Below are 8,111 nucleotides of genomic sequence, written 5' to 3' on the forward strand. Positions count from 1 at the left end.
CACCCCAGGCAACCACTGATCTACTTCTTGGCTGTACAAATGTCCAATAAACAACAAGGTCCTACTGTATAGCACAGGGAAATATACTCAATATCTTGTAATAATCTATAACGGAAAAGAATCTAAAAAAGAATAGATATACATGTGTATAACTGAATCACTCTGCTGTACACTTGAAACTAACACAACATTGTAAATCAATTATATTTCAATAAAAAAAATTTTTTTAAGTCTGGGATGAATAAAAACAACAACAAAAATATGTGCCTTTCCAGTAAAGGCAGAAAAAAAAATGACCTGATCAGATTTATATTTTTAAAACAACCTCTGAGTTGTGGAGGTTGGTTCGAGGAGGGTTAAGACTGAAGGCTGGGACTTCCCTGGTGGCCCAGTGGTTAAGAATCCGCCTGCCAACGCAGGGGACACGGGTTCGAGCCCTGGGCCGGGAAGATCCCACATGCCGCGGAGCAACTAAGCCCATGCACCACAACTACTGAGCCTGCGCTCTAGAACCTGCGAGCCACAACTACTGAAGCCTGCGCACCTAGAGACCGTGCTCTGCAACAAGAGAAGCCACTGCAATGAGAAGCCCGCGCACCACAACAAAGAGTAGCCCCTGCTCACCGCAACTAGAGAAAGCCTGCGCACAGCAACGAAGACCCAACGCAGCCAAAAATTTTAAAAAAAGACTGAAGGCTGCCTCTGTCACTATTTCCCTCAATGCTCAGATTTAAGCACCTGAAGGCAAAGGCCTTTTAACAAACTACCAATCACCTTTCTTACTGGACATGCTGGAATCTCCACCAGATGTTTTTTCATAAGTAACACCTAATTGGTCCAAGTGTCAGATCAGTGGTTAGTCCCACTAATCAATATTGAGTGCACTTATCACAGGAAACCAGTGACATTTTCAGATTTAATTATTGTCAGTGGAAGAATGTGCTCTTGCAATTCGCCTTGTTTTGCACCACCCCTTTTGAGATGTCAGGATTGTATTAAAGGAATTACTGCTGTTGGCGTCTCCAGAGCACCACATTATATTTAGAAAGAGGGACTACAACACCACCATGGATTTATAAGTGCTTATCTCCTGCCCTGTAGGAGTGGTTGGGCTTTTCTTTTTTTTTTTTTTAAGGCTTGCTAGTTGATATTAAGGTGATCAGCTGAAATAGCAAAAAGCATGGTGGGTTGTCATGAGGATTCAATAAAATACTCAAAGGCACCTGGCAAAAGTAGCTTCTCATTAAATATTCACAGACTCTGAACCTGGATCGATCAACAATGGGAAAAGTGTGGTTTAGCGAAAAGTTTTTTCGGCACCAAGAGGGCTGGTTTACTTAACTTTCCTAAGCTTCACTCTCATTTCTAAAAGGATAAAAAAAAACCCTCCTGCCTTTTAAGTTTGTTGTGAGGAAAAACAAGGTTACATGATAGGTGATAAGACCTAGTCCAGAAAACACCTGACACACATCACAGACAGTAGAAAACACCTGGCCCCTCTTCCCTTTCACAGGCCAATGGGGACTGAACAAAAATAGCATCTCTCAGGGTACCTGTCAGTGTCTGTGGTGACGGACTGCCACCTGCCTAGACCTCACTGCATGTATTAGTAAATACACCCCTCAAAAATAGGCATTTGATAAGCGCCTGCCAATTTACTGTACCCCTAGAAATGGTATCACCAAATTAACTGCCATTATTCTACAAATAAACAGTTTCGGTTCCTTTAACTGAGATTTCAAAACCCCTACTTACGTTTCTCATGTTCCTTCCAGTAATTTGCTAGAAGGTGAACCTGTCAATAGGAAGGACACAAATTATTATGTATCACCAATGCCCTCAAAATAATTGCTGCTCAGAAAACCCAAAACATTCAGTTGGAATTTTCAGAATTCAGGCAACCCCCTATCCGACTACTTCCCAGTTTTGACTTCGCCTAAAGCACTCCTCGTAGTTGGTCCAACCCAAACCAGGAACCACTTAAAAAATAATAAGAGTTAAAACTGCTGCGGCCTGGTGATCTGGGTTGCTGGGACACAGTTGTTGGGAGCTGGGAAGGGGCAAGCAGACCCAGCCAAAGTATTGTTTTAAACTAACAGCTAGGAGCTCCGGTGAGGCCACAGGATGTTTCAGTTTCAGAGTTTTATGCTCATCCAAGGCAGTTATCCTACAAGCCATTGATTTATTCAACATTAATGCTCTGCCCCTGCCCCTGCTCTGATCTTATAAACTTCTCTAGGACACAATTTCTCCATCTATTGATAAAGGGAGGCTAATAAAAACACTCCCTTGGTGGGTTGATTGTGAGGCGTTATCTATGACAACGTATTTCAAAGTGCTCTACACTTCGCAAAGCACTACTCACATATTAGTTCTCAGTCTTCCTAAGTCCAGCTATTTTCACGTCGGAGGAAAGTATGGCCCTCAAAGATCAAACGACTTCCCAAGGTCTTACAGCGAACTGGGGCAGAGCTCGCTCAGTTACCTCCACCCATCAAACCTTCTCAATCTTCAAAGGCTGGTTCAAGAACGCGTTTTCCTCAGCCTAGCGCAGCCGGCAAGAGCCAAATGGCCCAGGTTCGCATCCCGGCTCTGCCTCTTTCACAATCCTAGGACACACGTGCGCCCTGTGTGCCAAGGCTGCCACCGCGTGAAGGAAAGGGTGGTGACGGCGCCTGGCCAGCCTGGGTGCTTAATAATGGCAGTTAGCCTCTGTCAGCCCAGTTATCACTCCCTTTCCTGTTTTCTCCCCGCGCTGGGGTTGCAATCAAGGCCGGGATAGTTTGAGGGCTCGCTGCGCGCCAGGCACTGTGCTCATTGCTCTGGCCGAGCGCAGCCCCTCCCCTCAGCCCAAGACAAAGGGGGGAGGGGGGGAGTCGCGCCGCCCCCTTCCCCCACGCTGGGCGCAGCCCGGGGGCGGACATCCCAGCTCTGTAGCCCCCAACTCAGTAGTTCTCCCGTCGACCCCAGCGCCCCCACCCTACACGGCGGTCACTGACGCCCCCAGACTGGACCCCGCTGTTCAGCGGTCCCAGCGAGCCCGCGCCGCTGCTCCCCGCACCAGCCGGGCTTGCACGGGTACGAGCTGCAGGATTCCAGCCGACGGGCGGCGGGGGCGGGGTGATGGAGGCGGGGGCCGCGCGCCGGGCGTGGGGGGCGTGCCCCGGGGCGGGGCGGGGCGGGGTGGCCAGCGGTTGGCGCTGGGAACCGGCGAGCGCCGCCCGGCCACGTGACCCACTGGCCCGCCCTGCCCCTCTGGGGATGGAGGCGGGGCAGTTATTGCGATCCCCTTTCACTTAGGCGGCATCCCCACCCCCTACCACCGGGGGAGCACCAGAGAGTCAGGAGCTAACCGTTATCATCCCATTTTGCAGATGAAGCGAAGAGCTGAGGCCTTCCCAGAGTCATAGGTGGCCGACCGGGTGTCAAAGCGGTTAGCACCATGCCCCCCGCTTGTCGGGGCCGGAAAGCGTTGGTCTCCTTTCCTTTGGATTATGTTGGAATGGAAGCTCCAAGAGGGCAGGAACTGTGCCGTCCTCCCGTTTGCTGTTGTGTCCAGAGCACAGTAGGCACGCTGTAAATCATTTGAACAAATAACTCTTACTCTGGGGGCTTCCCTGGTGCCAATGCAGGGGACTCGGGTTTGAGCCCTGGTCAGGGAAGAGCCCACATGCCCGGAGCAACTAAGCCCGTGCGCCACAACTACTGAGCCTGCGCTGTAGAGCCCGTGTGCCACAAGCCCACGCACCTAGAGCCCGTGCTCGGCAACAAGACAAGCCACTGCAATGAGAAGCCCGCGCACCGCAACGAAGAGTAGCCCCTGCTCGCCACAACTAGAGAAAGCCCACGAGCAGCAACGAAGACCTAACGCAGACAAAAATAAATAAATTTTTTTAAAAAAAAAAAAAGGAAGAAAGAAGAAAACATTTTTCTCTATTAAAAAAAGATAAATAGGGCTTCCCTGGTGGCGCAGTGGTTGAGAGTCCGCCTGCCGATGCAGGGGACACGGGTTTGTGCCCCGGTCCTGGAAGATCCCATATGCCGCGGAGCACAGGCTGGGCCTGTGAGCCGTGGCCGCTGAGCTTGTGCGTCCGGAGCCTGTGCTCCGCGACGGGAGAGGCCACAGCAGTGAGAGGCCCGCGTACCGCAAGGAAAAAAAAAAAAAAAAAGATAAATAACTCTTCCTCTGGCCCTTCCCTATCTCTCTAACCTCAATATGAGTCGTCCTGCCCTCTCCCCAAAGATCTTATGAAATAACTGGGGGAAGGCCAGACAGGTGTGGTATGATACGGAAACGAGCACCCAGCCTGCACAGCACTGGTGCAGAGGAGTTAATCCAGTTTACAGGATAGGTTAAGAGAGACCAGCTAGGAGGCTTCAGTGAAATCCAGAGCAGGGATGATAGTGGTCTGGGTTTAAGGGGTGGCAGTAGGGATAGAAAGAAGAGGAAATATCTGAGATAGGTTTTGGAGAATTATAGGGATTTGCTGACGGATTGAAAGTAAGCGATAAAGATGGAATCAAGAGGAAGTTCCTGAGTGACTGATGGTGCTGAGTACTGAAATGGGGAAAACTAGAAGAGAAATAGGTTTGGGGTAAGGGAATAAAGTGTTCTGTTTTGCAGTTTACGATGTAAGTTATCTCTACAGATGGATATGAGTCTGCAACTCAGAGGACAAACACACAGGCTGAAGATTGGAATCCGGTGCATATAAATGGCATTTACAGCATTAAGAATGAAAGACATCAGGCTTCCCTGGTGGCGCAGCATCCGCCTGCCAATGCAGGGGAGATGGGTTCGAGCCCTGGTCCTGGCAGATCCCACGTGCCGCAGAGCAACTAAGCCCATGCGCCACAACTACAGAGCCTGCGCTCTAGAACCCACGAGCCACAGCTACTGAGCTCGTGTGCCACAACTACTGGAGCCCACGCACTTAGAGCCCGTGCTCCACAACAAGAGAAGCCACCGCAATGAGAGGCCCGGGCATGACAACAAAGAGTGGCGCCCACTCTCCGCAGCTAGAGAAAACCCGCACGCAGCAAGGAAGACCCAATGCAGCCAAAAATAAATTAAATAAATTTAAAAAAGAATGAAAGACATCACCTTCAGTGAGAAGTAAAGAGAAAAGAAGCAGGTCCAGGACAGAGCCCTGGAGATCACCATTCCTTAGGGTTGAGGTAGAAGAGGAAGGCCCTGCAAAGGAGAGAGGATTGGCCAGAGGGGCAGGAGGAAAACCAAGAGGGACCCAGAAAGGACAGTGTTTCAGGAAGCATGGAGTCATCAGTTATGTCAAATGCCACTGAGAGAAGAAAGATGTGGCTCTACATCAGAGAAGCTGTACTTGAACTTGCCAGAGTGCTTTTGGTGGAGTGTGGGGACAGGTGTCGAAGTGAGGAGAAGACGAAGTGGAGGTAGTGTGTGCAGACAATTCTTTCAAGACATTGGGGGGTGGAATAGCACCGTGGCCAGGGACAGAGGAGGTGATTTCAAGGGATTTATTTGTATAGAATGGGTGACATATGAGCACATTTGTGCTGTTAACTGGGATCTGACAGTGAGAGATGAATGATCCCAGAGAGACAGGGACAGTGACTCACAGAGGGAAGCCCCCCCAAAAGAAGGGAGTATATGAGGTTGTGTGTAAAGGCATGGCTCAGACCAGCCAAAAAGCGTAACTTTGCAACAGCTCAGACCCAAGGCCCAGGAGCTCCACCGCAGAAGGAACAGCCACACTGTTTCAGGGTGGCCACTGTTGCTTAGCAACCTGTGTTTAATAAGATGTTTCAACTGAATTCCTAATTAACCGCCATTTCAACTTATGCTAACAGTTTCTGTCACTGTGGGGTCCTGCCTCAGCTTCCTTCCCTCCCCCAAAGCCTGGTAATTTTGTTTCTTTTGTTGAAATGTGTGAAACTGGAAAGCTCCAGTTTCCGCTTTCCTCTACTGTTAACGATATATGCATTGAGATGTGAAAAATAATACATCACAGAGAAGATGGATTTAGGGACTCTCATTCTATCTTAAAGGGAGGTTGTCAAAAATTGCAGGATTTACATCTCCAGGTCAGGGCTCTCTGGTGAGCTCCAGCTGCCTTCTTGCCCTCTTGGAGGCATGCTAGACCAAGCAGAATTCTTAATTCCCTCTATTCAGCCACCCAAACTCCCTTATTCCTTGTACAGTTTTTAACCACTACAGAACATGGTCCCACCGTCTACCCATCTGACAGGTTTGCCCAGGGTCCTTCTGGATTCCTCCTCTTCCAAACCTACTCCATACAATTAATTACTGCCTCCAACATATTTCTCAAATTCTTCTACTTTTCTGCATGCCTTCTAAGTCTGCCTTGGTCCAAGCCACCATCGTCCTTCCCCTGGATCAGTCCAGGAGCCTTCTAATAACTGGTCTCCCTGCTGCTTCTCTTGACCCACCTCCAATCCATTCTCCACACAGCACCCAGCGAGTGAGCTCTTAAAACATCATCTGAACCATTTACTCCCCTCCTTAAAACCTTTAAAGCTTTCCCATTATATTCTCCTGCCAACTGGAGCTGTTCACCTCCCGCTCTAAATTCTGTGTCTGTGCCTGGAATGACCTTTCCCCAGCAACTCTCTTCTCCTAACTGGCTCCTTCTCATCCTGCAAGTAAGGCCTTCTCCCCACACCCCCTCTGCAGGTGCTCACTTCCCTATTCTCCATCACAGTGCCCTGCTAATTTCCTTCTCAGTTGGAACTAGATGTTTGTTCAGTTTCCACTATCTCCCTGCAGGAGGCAGTAAACTCCATGAGGACAGAGCTGTTCACCTCTTTCTCCTCAAGTGTCCAGTGTGGTCCCAGGCACAGAGTAGGCACTAAATAAGTATATGATGAATAAGCTGATTTGTTTGCCAGGAGCAGATTCTCTGTCTGTGAGATTCACGGCTGTGCATTTATAAAATTATAAAAGTTTAAGCAACTCACAGAAGATATTCTTCTAGGTAGGTTTACTCCTCTAGTTGCTGCCACCTAGCATCTAATAGGATGATAATAACTACCATTTACTCTTCCCTGTATGTGGCAGGCACTGCACATTTATTATTTCTAATTCTTACAAAAACCCAATGAGGTGGTCTTACTCCTATTTTACAAATTAAAACTCCGGGCTGTATATTCGAAAAAAAACGAAAACACTAATTCAAGAAGGTACATGCACCCCAACGTTCATCACAGCATTATTTACAATAGCCAAGAAATGGAAGCAACCTAATTATCCAGCAACAGATAAATGGATAAAGAAGATGGGGTATATGTATACAATGGAATATGACCCAGGCATAAAAAAGAATGAAATTTTGCAATTTGCAATAATATGGACGGACTTGGAGGGTATTATGCTAAGTGAAATAAGTCAGACAGAGAAAAACAAATACTGTATGATATCACTTATATATGGAATCTAAAAAATAAACTAGTGAATACAACAAAAAAGAAAGAGACTCGGGGGACTTCACTGGTGGTGCAGTGGTTAAGAATCCGCCTGCCAAAGCAGGGGACACGGGTTCAAGCCCTGGTCCAGGAAGATCCCACGTGCCGCGGAGCAACTAAGCCCATGCGCCACAACTACTGAGCCTGTGCTCTAGAACCCGCGAGCCACAACTACTGAAGCCCACGCTCTAGGGCCTGTGCTTCGCAACAAGAGAAGCCACCGCAATGAGAAGCACACACACCGCAACGAAGAGTAGCCCCCGCTCGCCACAACTAGAGGAAGCCCGCGTGGCAGGAGACAGGCAATAAACAAGTAAACTAATGAATGAGAGCATTTCAGACACAAACAAGTGCTACAAAGGACTGTAAAATGGGAGAAGAGATACAGAGTGAGGGAAGGGAACAACTACTTTAAATAAGGTCCCAGACGAGGTGACTTTGAGCTGAAATCTAAAAAGATGAAGATCCATCCATGAGAAAAGCCATGGAAAGAATATTGCATACAAGTGGAACAGCAAGTGTAAAGGCCCTGAGGCCAACTCAAGCTTGGCAGTCAAAAACAGAAAGAAGAGGTGAGTGGATGGATGCAGCGAAAGGTAGAGAGGATGGTACAAGAGGAGGTTGAAAAGAAAGCTGGGGCCAGGTTATTG

The sequence above is a fragment of the Grampus griseus genome (genome assembly GCF_964374135.1).
Source record: "Grampus griseus genome assembly, chromosome: 11".
In the NCBI taxonomy this organism is placed as follows: Eukaryota; Metazoa; Chordata; class Mammalia; order Artiodactyla; family Delphinidae; genus Grampus; species Grampus griseus.